Source organism: Emydura macquarii, unplaced genomic scaffold (assembly GCF_026122565.2).
Source record: "Emydura macquarii macquarii isolate MOO-44397 ecotype Brisbane River unplaced genomic scaffold, CSIRO-AGI_Emac_v2 contig_1363, whole genome shotgun sequence".
NCBI lineage: Eukaryota > Metazoa > Chordata > Testudines > Chelidae > Emydura > Emydura macquarii.
Window position 1 is genome coordinate 7,328,124 of NW_027131500.1, and position 15,027 is coordinate 7,343,150.

The 15,027-nt window shown below is 38.1% G+C and overlaps 1 long non-coding RNA gene across 2 annotated transcripts in view; it reads right to left on the minus strand.

Moving 5' to 3' along the window:
- Nucleotides 1–393: 393 nt before the first annotated feature.
- LOC137155583 (uncharacterized) overlaps nt 394–15,027 on the minus strand; it is a 63,925-nt gene continuing 49,291 nt past the window's right edge. The window contains exons 1-3 of one of the 2 annotated variants that reach the window (XR_010920553.1): nt 11,621–11,720; nt 7,926–8,088; nt 394–853 (exon numbers count right to left, since the gene is read on the minus strand). This is a non-coding gene — a long non-coding RNA (uncharacterized lncRNA). Of the gene's footprint in view, nt 854–7,925; nt 8,089–11,620; nt 11,721–15,027 lie in introns of those variants that run through there. The other variant, XR_010920552.1, reaches the window with a different exon arrangement.

Consider the following 15,027-nt stretch of genomic DNA (forward strand, 5'->3'; position numbering starts at 1 on the left):
GAATGACACGTTCTAGTCTTTGTCTTCATTAAAATAACCCAATATCAAGCGCAAGAGAAGAAGTGGGGAGCACCAGATCAATGACAGAAGCAAGAAGAGAACTTAAATAGGTAATGAAAGGTGCCTAGATAAACAGGAATAGAGAGGTTGTTCCAGACATGGGGGGCAGCATGAAAAGAGTCACCACGGGAGGAGAGGATGGAGAGATCAGCTGAAAGTACTAGACAGAGCACAGAGCCAAGCAACATGGGCTGAGCTATAGCTCTCTGCACTTTCTCAGTCCCTTCTCCGCCTCTATCCTAAATGCTTCTGTTTTGGTCTAAATACACACTCTCTTCTTCCACAGGACACAAAAATCAAAACCCGTGCCCAGGAAAAGTCAGTCCCTTGTGCTAACATCACTAGCAATTTAATCCAGGATAATAAAACATAATAATGAGTACATAACCAGATTTGGAATTCTTGCAGTCGTTGATGATGACATGATTCTTTGCAGCTTCTTTTTCTTGGATTTCTAAGTATCTTTAGAGAGACCAACAGTATAAAGTTAAAAATCCCTCTCTTCCTAGCTTCTTCTCCCTTACTTAATAAAATGTTGCTGTACTTGATTCATTTCCCCTTAGGATTTTAAATACTACTAACTCCCTCAGCCTATGAATTTACTTATACCAGTCTTCATTTCTGTATAGATATACTATGAATCTCTGATCATCTTAACAATTCCCATAACACTTTTCTATTTCTTCTTGCTTCTCATTCAGTCTTTGTTCTTCTGGGTAAGGATAGGAGCAGGACTCCCTGCTTTCCTGTCAATTTGCTTTTTAAAAGAGAACTTGCTTGAAGAATCTTCCACCTGTTTGGAAGGAGGAGAGCAGAATAAGGAAGAATGACAGACATGTAATTTGCTCTCAGAGTACTACACACCTCTCCCTCCTTCACAGACAGTATGCAAGTTAATTAGTTCTCACACTGTTGCTTGAACAGTGTAGAGGCCACCAAACTTTTTATGTCCCGCTATGATGTTCTGTCCTGAGCCAAATTTGAGAGGTGATCTAGTCATGTATTGTAAGCGTAATGGCACTCATAACACATCAATACACACTGAATGTAAATCTTTTATGGAAGTCAAAGCTATCACACTTGTGTAAGCTTCTGCCAGAAACAGCATTACCTCTTTGTATAAACACTTTAATGACCTCAGGGACAAGATAGGTCATTCACTAATTGCAATCTATTCTTGTTCTGGTCAGCTAATTGAGGCAGAAGTAGAGTGCATGGCCTGCCATAACAAACATTTCAACCAGCTGCTAAGCACCCACTCAATTTCTTTGGATCCTGATATTAAGACTGCTGCTGAGTTGGTCCATTCAACAATAATTAACCTGATGAATTTACTATCCAAGAAATCCACAGAGCTGTAAAAAAAGCTTAAGGGAAATAAGGGTGCAGGAATCTATGGAATTCCTGCAGAACTGTTAGAAAGCTCTGGACCAGCTATTTTTTTGCAGCTGCACATGCTGATTTGCTGTCATCTGGAGAACAGAGTCTATCCCATCTGATTGGCAAAAACACATTAATTTACCGCTTTGGATATGTAAAGACAGCAAACTATACTGTTTTAACTATTGTTAAAACTACTCTTCTATCCATCCCAGGGAAAGTTTTTGGTTCTGTTCTGCTGGTCCCAGCTGTTGATATCTTAAGGAGCAAGAGAAGCCACAACAAGCTAGCTTCACTCCTAGCAGTTCCATGACAGAAAAGATCTTCAGATTGTGACAGCTTATTGAGAAAGCACAAGAATTCAGAAGGACTGTTCTCATTCCATTTGTGGATATCAAAGCTGCATTTGACTCCACTGACAGGCAGTCATTTTGGCTGATCTTGAAACTCACAGGGCTCCCTGACAAGATCTGCAGACAGAAAGTCTTCCGTAGAATGACTCCTCAGGCTGCATTCCTGTATATAGGGGCGAAAAAAGTATTCTTCCGAATTAGGTTGGAGGTCGATAAGCATGTGTTGCCACCCCAGAGTTTTTCAATGCCATCATGAGTACTTGAACAGACACTAAGTAAATGCATTTTAGGTGTATACATTGATGAGAATGTCAAATCTCTGCTGATGACAGAGAACTGTTTAATCAATGGACAAGATAGTTGCAGCATTTGAAACCCTGGAAAGCTCAGAGGCAAAAGTGGGCCTGAAAATGAATTGGGATACAACAAAATTCTCCTGGTTGATGATTTACAACATGCTTAGTGGGTACTTAGTTCCAGAGGGGTAGCTGTGTTAGTCTGTATACGGCAAAAACAACGAGAGTTCTGTGGCACTTTAAAGACTTTAGCCACAGAACCCTCGTTGTTTTTAGCGAGTACTTGACCATCCAGTCAAGATTGTCACTGATTTCACTTACTTTGGCTCTGTTGTTGATAACATGGGTGACATCAAGAAAGAACTTGAGGTCTGCAGTGCAAAAACGTTGTCAGTAACAGGGTGCCTCATCAAGAATGTCTCTTGCAAACCAAACACCTTGACAAGTAAAGAGCCGAAGCTGAGGATATATGACACTTCAGTGGTCAGTATTGTGACTTATGGGACTAAGCATGTCCCATCACTATCAAGATTGAAAAGAAGTTGGACACCATTCAGATGAAGCATCTCTGAATAATTGAAAACATCAAATAATACTAATTCAAGTCTAATGAAGATATTTTTTTCTAACTAAAGAGGTCCTTCTCTTTCAACTGGTCACCCAACACCGTCCAAGGTGGTTTGAACATCTGGTCTAAATGATTGCCAGCTTCCCTGTGAGAATCATCTTAGATCTTGACCCAATGAAAGCAGGATGGAGAAGCACTCCTGGAAAACCTTAAACACGATGGAAGGCATCATCAACAGACACTTTTTTATTCATAGGTATCCTATCCTTGCAGGCAAACCGTTTAAAAAATAACCCAGGAAGGCAAAAAAAGAACAAGTATGGTTAAATAACAAAGTAAAGTACAAGAGATTATTCAAACCAAAAAAGTCTCTCTGAAAATATAATAATCCAGCTCACGTGAAGCAAATAGAAAGAAACAAAATATGAGAGTTAAAATGTGGAATGGTGCGATGGTGCATGATTAGAATGTGACATGGTATGATTAAAATGGGACCATGCATATCATTGTTGCTACAACTGTTATATAATTGCAACAAATCTTATAAAAAGTATGTCATTTAAAGGATCAATGGAAAAGTTATGATTTGCTGAGTATGATTATCCTGTTTATATGTATGTATCATCTTTGTATCTGAAGTTATAAATATGACTTTCCATCTGATTTCAAATTTGTTTGCTTTGGGATAACACTTATTTGTAACCAGTCTAGCTATTTTGTGAATGAACAATGCCAGTTGATGTCCCATCGAAGTATACTTAACTTTCACAATGGGACATAAAAGAAGTTCATTCCCACCTGGTTAACCTTCCTATGGACGCTTTAGCCAGTTAATAAGTAATGGCTGTTCTTATGATTCAGCAAAGCATGCAAGGACATGTGACTTGCTCATGTGACCCTGAACTCTATCTTGTTTGTGTGAAACTTTTTTCAAGCCAAAACAAAGAACATCCACCCACATGGCAGAGGTTATTTAAGGCCCTGAAAACATCTTCATTTTGTCTTCATTTCCTGCTTCATTTCTCTGGACTGGATTTCTAACTAGTTTCTAAAGGAAACTTTAAACAAGGACTGATGACCCCCAAGCTATTTAGGAATTTCCAGAGACTTAGCACATTAAAAACTTTGCAACTCAGTTATCATCTCTACTTTGACACAGATTTATGAACTTTTATTTTCATCTGTATGTATATGATCTTTTAACCAATATTCTCTTTCATTTTTAAATAAATATTAGTTTAATTAATAAGCATTGGCTTTAAGCATGTATTTGGGTAAGATCGGAACTATTCATTGACCTATTTGGTAATGTGTCCAATCCTTTGGGATTGGTAGAACTTTTTTTGCATATGATGGAAAAAGATTTTCAGTAATCCCCATCATATTTGACTTGGCTGTTTGGGTGGAGGCCAAAGGACTGGATGACTTTAAGGGAACTGTATTTTTATTTTCTGAATAACCAGTGAGGTGATCAGAAGCTGTTTGTTGCTGGCTGGGTATATCTTATGGAAGAATATCACCAGTATTTAGGGCTTTGCCTACCCCATTCTTTGCAATTTTGCCTCCTTTAAGTTATCTTACTGTGGCTCCCCTAGAGACCAATGTCACAAATGGAAATTAGGAAGGTTAACAGGGAATCTAAACAGCAAATGGCCAAAGCCATTAAACAAATAACTAGAAATTGTTAAGTATACCAGAAGCAGGAATAATAGAAATGTAGGGAAGCCTCAGAGTGAAATCAGTGGGTCTGCTGGACTCCTAAAAGTAAAGGGAATAAATAAATACATAAATAAAGGGACACTGCAGAGAGAGTAATTGATTTTTTGCACCACTTCTCACCACAGAAGGTGATGGAGAGATATCTATCTCCGATATTGGAACAAATGCATATATTTAAGAGCAAAAAATCAGCAAGTCCAGCAAGCAATTTAAGGCCCCAATCCTGCTACACACATATTTAACTTTATGCATTCTAAGAAGGTCCATTGACTTCAATGCATTTACTCACAATGTATAACGTTAAGCATGTGTGCAGGTCTTTGCAAGATCATGGCTTCAAGTAGTTGAGCTGCCAACAAAAATATACAGTTTAATTAAAATCAGCTACTATAGTGGAGATTAGCAAATTACACTCATCTCTAAAATAGTGCTATAAGGGATCATGGGGATTATATACCAGTCAGCCTGACCCTCAATACCTGGCATGAGACGATAATGTAATGTAGACTTTTAAAACACTTAGAGACAAATCAATGTGATTTTAAAAGGAAAATGATGCCTCTCCAATAGACTAGAATTCTTTGGGTGAGTCAACAATATATTGGATAAAGAAGAGGTGGAAGATATAATGTAGTTGGAATTTCTAAAGCCTTTTGATCTTTCCAAAAGCTACCAAGAAAGCAAAGTAGTTATAGTCTGAGAGGTAAAGTATTTTAACTGATTATAAACAGATAAGAGACTTGACTGAAAGCCTGATTTCCATTTATATCACTTGTATCAGGCCTTAAGACAAAAAACAAAGAACAAGCATAAATTGGAAATTTTCAGGCTGGCAAATCATTAACAGGGGGTGTCCCTAGGATTTGTTATAGGGCTATTTTTATTTTTATTGATTATGTACATAAACCCATATTCTTAAGGTATAAACCAACCACTAATATACCTGGGAATAAATATCCCCTATGGGCAGATATTACATGATGAGGGTTTTTTTTGCAACATTTTGTAAAGAAAACAAGAGTTCAGTACTTTTCATATTTCATTCTTATTGCATTCATTTACACATAGATTCTAAACATACAAAATAAGAAAGGAGAAAAACAAAGAAACATATAAAAACCTTCTGCCTAAAATAAAATCTTAAAGTAGTAGCTACAATTGTGCAGATAACTGATATTTTGCTAATTAGCTGAAACCAATTTTTTTTTTTCAAAATTGTTTTCGGTCAACACCTAATGAAAGTTTTTTGTGTTTTTTCGTGAACCCAAAAAAGTACAAAAATCTGTAATACATAAAAAAAATTGAGTCAAACAAAATAATTTGTGTTAACCCCAAACAAAATATATCATTTGAGTTTTTGATTCTTTTAAAAATAAAATTGAAGTGAACTTCAAAATGAAAAGTCATTGAAATTAAAAAAATAATAAAAATTTAGTTCCAAAAATGTTCCTTCTCTCCCTCGCCCCTGAATTTTGTTTCAACTGAAACTATTTGTTTAATTCAATTCATTCATTGAATCTTTTGATCAACCTGAATCTGCATTTTCAGTTAATAAAATTCAGGACAAATTTACCCAGCTTTATCAGGAGTCCAACTGGTCACAGTTCTCCTTTCTGCATAATACTTATGGGACAAGTGAGGTACATATTTTTGTGACTTTGTGCAATGGATATTCAATTTACTGGAAGTGGATGTTTGCTTCAGTAACAAAATATCATGGGTCAATCTACAGAATTCTCATGTTGGTTTTAACCTATCCTTTTCTGAAAACTGAGTCATGTGGAAGATCAGTTGCATATTTTCTTTTGCTGCTAAGGGAATAATCCATATCAATTAAACTTTGAATAAGTTTAAAGTGCAGAGAAATTCTTCCTGTATTTAAATGTATCCATAAATATTTCAACTGACCTTCAATCTGTCAGCTAAGCAGTATGAGTTTCACAAGTATTTATAAATTATACTACTTGTGATGACTTCAGAAGCTTCAGCATAGGAAAATGTAGCTTCTAATGAAAACTAAAGTCACTTGCTAATATTTTAAATTCTTGTACTATTGTGAGTAGATCTATATTTGATTAGGGGGTTCATAGTTTCCATCATCCTATGCAAAATAATCAAATATTGGTCCTATCTGTCACTGATCATCTTGTTCCTCAAAAACAAAACAGACTGTGGATAAAGTTTCCAGAGGTACTTAAGACTTTTTGAAAATGGGACGCAGATTTTTTTTAAAAGTTGCTAGGAGATTTAAGACAATACAAGGAATAATTTATAGATTCATAGGTTTTAAGAACAAAGTCTGACCTCCTGATTAACACAGTCCATAGGACTTCCATGAATTAATTCCTATTTCTACTAGGGAATATCTTTTAGAAAAACATCAAATCTTGATTAAAATATTTCTAACGATGGAGAATCGAGCACAACCATTGGTCAGCTTTTCTAAAGATTAATTACCCTCACTTAAAAATATGCACCTTATTTCTTGTCTGAATTTATCTAGCTGTAAATTCCAGTCATTGGATCTTGTTATACCTTTCTCTGCTAGATTGAAGCGCCCTCTATTATTAAATTTCTGTTCCCCATGTAGATACTTAGACATTGTGATCAAATCACCTTTTCTTTGATAAGCAAAATAGGTTTAGCTCATAAAGCATCTCCCATTTTTGCAATTCTTTAATCCTTTTTATCCTTTTCTGAACCCTAGCCAATTTATCAACATGAAATGTTTATCAAATTGAAGTGTTGATAACACAACCGGGCAGAGTACTCCAGTAATGGTCACACACTAAACTGAACAACTAAACACACACTAAACCAAGCAATGAAATTAGATGAAGTACTAGTTTACTAGTAAACTATTATTTGCCACAGATGGAGAATAGGGGGGAACCAGGTGCACCTTGCCCAAGGCCCCTGCAATGGCAGGGAAATGATTAAGTGAGATATACTCCGATAATCCTGGCAAATGATCTGCACTCACATGCTGCAGAGGAAGGCAAACCACCACCCCTAATAGGTCACAGCTAGTCTGACCTGGGGGAAAGTTCCTTCTCAACTCCACACATGGTGATCATTTAGACTCTGAGGGTCAAAACTCTTGTGACCTTTTCTATGCTGGAAATTTGCAGAGTATTAGGGCATAATGAAAATGTAACTGTCTAGACAATTAGCTGCAATGTAGATATGTAATGGTGATTGGACTAACTGCAAAAATTATAATATAGGATTGTGACAGTTCTTGGGTACCCAGGACTGAGAGACACCTTGTTATCCAATCCCTGCCTCCAGCGAGAGGGAGACTTGCTTGTGCTCATCTGAGATAGCACACTAAAAACATGAGTGTAGTCAAGGTAGAATAGGTAGCAGTGGCAGTGGCACAGGCTAGCCGCCATGAATATGTACCGATGGGGTTCAGGCAGGTTTGTACTTGGAGTGGCTAGCTTGTGCTGCTTCTGACTGTGCTACTGTGGTTACACTGTTATTTTGATTGTGCGAGTTCACGTGAGAGCTAGTGTGAGTATATGTACATGAGCTGGGAATACCAACCTTAGCTCAAAGTGTAGACATAGCCAAAGGGCCAAACAATAACATCCTTGAAAGAGTAGAACAACCAGCACTAAGGCAATGATTATCGGAACTGCTTAGACAGACAGGTGATGTTATCAGGATGCGTGATGAGAGACTCTTGACAAAAGTCTTCTATGGTGTGCTGAAAATCAGAAAGAACAAGAAGGGCAGTCAACATAAACTTTTCAGAAAGTCATCCGTACACAGAATCTCAACTCATGTGGTATAAATATTGATAACTCTGAAGACACAGCGAAGAGCAGACCTGAATGAAGAGCAAACATCAATAAAGGTTGTAAATACTTTGAGAAAGATAGACACAAAAAATGGATTGAAAAAAGACCAAGTGACATGCCAAATCTTCAGTGGGAGTCTACACACTCCTATGTGGCATCTGTTTGTCACCTCGCTCCTCGCGGCTCAGACTATACAGCCACAAGACAACACATGAAATGCTGTGACATCATTGTCAGATAAGATGAATAGCCATATATTATCAAGGTCTTTCCTTTATTATTAGGGCTGTGTATTTGTCATGGCATTTATCAATCAAAAATCATGGAGTCATCATGGTAAATTTAGTAAAAGTAATGGGTTACTAAATGTACTGTGACTGTGCCCTGATTTCTGATTTTAAAAATACCCTCCTCCTCACTCTCTGAAGGGCACTGACCCCCCCCCCCCCCCCCCACAGCAGCACCCTGTATCCTGGCACTGCAATCTTAATCCCAGCCAATTTTAGAGAGGAGGCTTTGGGGATGATGGGGTGAGAGAGCACCCCGGACAGCGGTAGCTCCTGCGTGCTGCAGGGCTCAGCCCCATGCCCTGCATTGGCCATTGGCACCTGGCATGTGAGGTTGCAGCACCGCTTAGGTTTCTTCACCCCATGATAGAGGGCTGGGCAAGCCAAAACAGAATGGTGCTGTGATCTGATGCACCAGGCCACAATTCCCGGAGGAGGGAGCTGGGCACAGCCCCCCAGACCAGGAACAGCAGATGCAGGGGGAAGGTCACGGATAACCACACCACAACCATCAAAATCTCCAGTTTTTGACAAAAATCAGCTCATGGCTGAAGAACAGCTGATTGAAGCTGAACTTAGCAGAAATTATGCTAGTAGGCACAGAAGAGTTTGCAGTTAAGTACAGTCACTTTTGGTTGAAGGCACATACCCACAATTGGTCAATTCAATCCGTAATTTAGGAGCGTTTCTGGATTCCTCAGTTATGTTATGCTCTCACATAGTAGCATCCACAAATAACACTTTCTACTATTTCCATCTGGCTAAGTGGCTCCATCCCATCTTGGCAGATGACCTGGCCTCTATTATACATGCCTTCATTGCCTCTTACCTGGGCTACTGCAGTACAATCTATCTGGTCCTGGACCCATCAGCCCTTAGGAAATTCCAACTCAGACAGAATAATGCAGCATATCTTCTCACAACATAGGCTAACACAAGCTCATCACACCTGTTCTACCCTTTCTGTATTTGCTTCCTATAGAATACTGAGCCAAGTTCAAAGTCTCAGTCCTTAACCACAAGATGTTCAATGGCCTGGGCCCAGGATATCTAAAAGATTGCCTAAAGCTCTGGGATGAAGACCGTAGTCAATAATTCTGCTCTTCAGGTGCAATGGTACTTTCTACCATAAGGATAAAACTCATCTGTGCAGGAAAAAGAGATTTCTCAGGGAACAGTCTGAGACTGTGGTACAAAATCCCACAGGAACCAAGGACCACCACAAACTTCACCACTTTCTGCTCCAAATCCATGATGCAATCTTCAACCTTGCCTTCTCTAATATAAACACAGACTAGTGTGTATATTTAACACTTCCTACATCCCAAACAGCAGAGACTGGAGAAAAAATGTGAAGAGCAGAGACCAAACCAGAATTTCGGATCTGAACATCCACTGAACTGTGGGAAAAGTTCAGAAAGGACTTTGTAGCTCTGCCCCACCATTAGTGAAGAACCATTTTCAGGGGATAAAAATAAAAGGAAGCATAAGGAGTGCTTCTAAAGCTCCCCTGCTTTTCTCCTTAACTTGGGGGATGGTGTTGTCCCACTACTTGGTTGATGAGGTGAGGAGGCACCACACAGGCTAATCTGATATGAGAAGGGCAGGAGGAGCTGGTACTTGTGTCTAGAGCTCCCAGCCACCCTGTTAGTAGATGGAACACCAGCACCAACTGATAGGAGGAGGGCACTAGCTAGGCATACCCTACCCATCTTCTGTCCTCTAAATGAAGGTCTGGCTCTCCATTCCTCCAATGAGCAAGGGGAAGGAGGAGACCTGCTGATGGGGGTGCGGGAAAAGGAGGGAATAGAAGGAAAATATAAAGTATATGAAATACCGACAGATTTTACATAATCTCTTTTTGAAACATTTTATAATTTCACTTTTTCAGGGATGAGGCCTCTTGAGTCTCTCATCTGTGTGTGTTTTACATCACTACAGATTTTGTCAAGACCTGTATTAAAAGACATCAAACTGGTAAGTTGACCCTTTTCTTCTGAAATACTTTCAAGGCTGCATGTGCTGTACATTGGAAAGAAACTCTAATAACATTGTATGTTGGGATGAATGAGATACAAAACATTGTAAAGGTTACTTGGACTTCCTGGTTCTGTTATTTAGAAGGCAAATGATTTGTGCTGTTTTCATGGAATGCATCCCAAAGTTTTAAAAAAAATGGACTGGAAAACACGGGAATTGATGAAGCGGGGAATTTTGCTCTTGAATTAAGGAGGGGTGGATCAATGTTATATAATTTAAGCAAACAGAAGCTATCTTTTTTGGTAATAAATACAACCAGGCAGGAAAAATTAATTCTGTGTATAATGCCTGCATTCTCACTCATCCACAGGTGACATCTTCCCTACTTCAAACCCCACTGACTTCTCATGCATTTAGCAGTCTAGCTTGAAGTTGGTCTCACTTTTCCTAAAAGACTACAGAGAGTTGGACCAGAAAACTTCATAGTCCATGCCTCTCTTTACTCCCCTTCCCGCTGAATGTCTGGCTAGAACTGACTTCTCCTTCCTTTCACAGTCTCAGCCCTGTTGGTGAGGAGACCTTATATCCAGCTGTTCTTGACATCTGGAAAAGCCTCACTTTATCTCTTTTTCTAAGGAGCTCTGCCTACACTTTCATATCTCAGATGGAAGCACAGAGGAGCTTTTTTCTCTTGCCTATACCAGGACAGGGTTTAATTTCTTCTGCTTGCTGCTATTTTTAGTGCTAACACTGTAAATGTACAATTTCATTCCACAGAATATTTTGGGAAATTGTATGAAAAATGTTATTCAAAATAAAGTTCTGTTGGGCAACAGTTTGGATGCTTGTTCAAGATGATTTTGTGATTCACCTCTCCTTTGATGATCTCTGGGTGATCTGATTCTAGTACAATCCAGCCTTCTTCCTCACCACAAACACATCAACATGGTCCCCTGGTTCTCCCTCCACAAAGATCATCAGTACAATTTCTTCTTTTAAGGATCAGAAGAACTCAGTGTGCTTAACAGCTTAACTTCTGGGTCTCTGCCACTCTGCGCAAGTTACGTTATGCAAGTAATGTAACTGAAGTCAACATATCTTGCATTGAGTAGCTGTGCTGTTTTCACTACACTATGTTGATGGGAGATGCTCTCCCTTTGGCATAACTTACACTTCTTGTTCCAGTGGAGTACAGGAATGGGAGAAGCACTGGGCAAATGATCGAGCATGTCTTTTCCAGACCCACTCAATAAATGCTGCTGCATAATAGCTGACAAGCCCTCAGATTTCAAACTTCAAAGATAAGGAGATGAGATCAGCAGCAACAGGGCTGTGAAGCAATCGTAGGATGGATGAGGTAAAGATCCGTTGTGGGAATTGGTTGCCTAGAAGTAGCAAAGGGCATTAGGACAGTAGCAGGTAATTGTACATTTTTATATAAATTCACACTATACCTGACATGGAACAATTGGATCAGTCATTTAAAATATAGTCTCATTTGCTCCTTAATCTATAAAAGTGTTTATAACCTTAATTCTAGTTGGTTGCTTTATTAAGCCATACACTTGTGAAGAAACATATATACTACTTGTGCTAGCAGCAGTTTCCTCTACAATATCAATGCTAATTACTACTACATCAGGGTACAGAAGCATTGGGCATGTTGCAAATGAGCATTTCCTGAGTAACTTTGTCTTTTAAGCATTATGAACTGGAGGCCAATGACTATGTACTTTAACCCTATAACATGGAGGAAAGGTTTGAGGAAAGCAAAACTCAAAGACTAGATTTTCAAAAAGTCATGCAGACAGATGCACAATGTTTCTTATACAGAAATGTAATATTACAAAGGGATGTGGCTATGGATTATTAATTGAAAAGAAAGTGTAGGCGAGTGTAAACACTGGCTCAGAAGGGATGCACATGGGCTCTTATGCACCACCTTTGTATGTGACAATTAGATTAAAATGAAAACAAAGTGTGCATGTACTCTGCACACTCACCCTTGCAAGTGCATCTCTCCAGCCCATCAAACACTGCAATAGGATTGAGGGAAAGAAGTCAAGTTTGACTACACCAGAAAATTGATTGCTGGGATGCCTGCTCTTTCCATGTTATGGGAAACTATTTCCGCCAACGTGCCCCAGCCAGAGAAACATTTGGAGGAGGATTTGTTGAAAATTCCAGTCCTGCTCTTGGGAGGCAGAGTTCGTCAAAAGGAGTCCATGCCAGATAGACCAGTTTTGAGAGCAATACCAAAAACTGACTCTGGGTTAATATTGTGAGTTTCAGCAAATTTGCTCAGTTTAAAAGTTAAAAAAAAAAAGGTTTGTTTTTCCTCTAACTTACCAGCTCTATAAAAATTCAGCTTCAAATGTGCATACCAAGGTACAATCTTTAGGGCTCTGAGATCAATAGTTAAACAAACTTAAAGGGACACTCAATTTAAACTGGCCCAAAATGTTAATTCTGTAAAAATAAAAAAAATTATGGAACATAAGACTAATACGATTTAAATTCTAACACTTCAGCACTGTAAACCTGAAAGGGAAACGGACTATCAATAAATGTATAGGTGGGTAAGCTGTTACCAATTCAGTTCCAGATTAATGAGCCAAATAGTTTAGTTCATCAGAACTAAAAGGAATAAAATAATACCTTTAGTTAGTAAAGTTTGGAGATGAGACTCCAATTACACACAGTGAGCTGCTCTGCTGATTAATAAGGTGTGATTTATACATGGTCATTTTTCTGGGCAAGAGCCACTGTTTAAGAGCATGCAGGTAAAAAAGCATCACAACTTAAACAGACCCAGAAAAGTTTGAACAACTGAGCATCTGTTTGCATTCTGTTATTATGCAACTGTATGCAATTCCAGAATTTAGCCTGAAGGTTATATCTATATCTATATATAATATTACACAGTGTACATAGTTCCAAGCACTACATATGCATTACGTAAAAATGCCTAAAATGCTTGTAAAAGAAGGTGTTTTAATAGTGGTCCATCCATTCATGGTCCAAAAACAAAATGTGGAGGTATACCTCCCAAATGTTGCCAAACTGTAGAAGGACTGTATCCAATCCAGAGTTGGATGCCTCCAGGTTTGCATAATCATATGATTACATTTATTTATCATAGGATCCTACACACCACTGCCTTTGCTGATATTTATTCGAGGTGACAAGCCTCAGTGTTAGTTTCACAAAATGCAATCTATAGTGACCTGAAGTGAGTATTAACCAAACCAAAAACATTTGACATATGTTCATCCCTAATGAAATCAAAGCTGAGCTGACCTGCTATGGACTGACTCTAAATGTACCAGAAGTATAATGTTTGGAGCAAGATATAATTTGTGTCAGACCTTTATGAACTGATCCCACTTGTAATCCTAGTCCTACATTACTTTTATTGTGCAAAAAAAAAAAAAAAAATTTTAGTTGAAATTATAGCAATGTTAATAGTGTGATGAACAATGTAGAAGTCATTGCGTGAGAGATAAAAAAAAACAAATAGGAGGAAATGAAATATTGGGCTTCGTAAATTGATGAAGTGTTCTACAACAGCGTTTCAACAACCAGTGTGTGGACCGGTGCCAGTCCCTGAGATCTCCCTGACATAGTTTAGGAAGGCAGCAAGCCGGTCCCTGGTATAAAAAAGGTTGAGAAACACAGTGCTAAAATACCTTCAAACTGAATGAAATTGACAGCTATTTTTAAAAGTGCATTACATTTTTATATATGTTCCAAAGAATCTGTTTATAAACATTAACAAACAAATAACCTTCCTACTTTAAAAATGAGACTGTCACAGTATAAATGAGATATTGATCCTGTTTTTATTTTCCAACAACTAATCACAATGTGTAATCCTTTAATATACTCAATAGGAATAAAGGAGGTGCCTACTGTAACCTATGGGAAAAGAAATCCAACAGATGCTACAAAGTCTTTCAGTTAATATTACACATTCAATAATCTATTGTATTTCTATACTTACATTTTGTGTTATGTGTCACAATGTAGAATACTTTTACTAAAAGGGCAGATGGGGAAAAATGGAAATATATGAAGGAAGCTTGTGGTGCAGGATTTATTTGAATTAATTATAATATAGGCTAACGAATTATAAATTCCCAAGTTGAACTGTTCCAAGTCATTTTTAATAAACGTAAGTACCTTGTCTATATAATCTTCAAATTTTGTATATCCTTTTTTCATAACAAAGATGTCAATCCACAATTTTCAAGACTGAGTCACCATGCCTAAAGTCAACACCTGAATGAAACTGGCATACATACAGAGAAGTCAGATAAAAACAGACTCTTTGCTGGAAGGTTGCAACATAATCCTACTTTATTTCTTAGAATTCAGAATGATTATACACAAGAATACAAAACCAGAGATAGATCAAGTAGGCTGCTTCCTAAGGCAGAGAGGTTTACTCACCTAACCTTCTTCTAGGCAGACTGTCTGCCAACTACTGTAGTGCTACAGATTGTACATTTACCTACAGAGACTTCTAGCCCGCAAGACAGAACAGGAATATCTTCTTAAATTTAAATTGACAGCCTA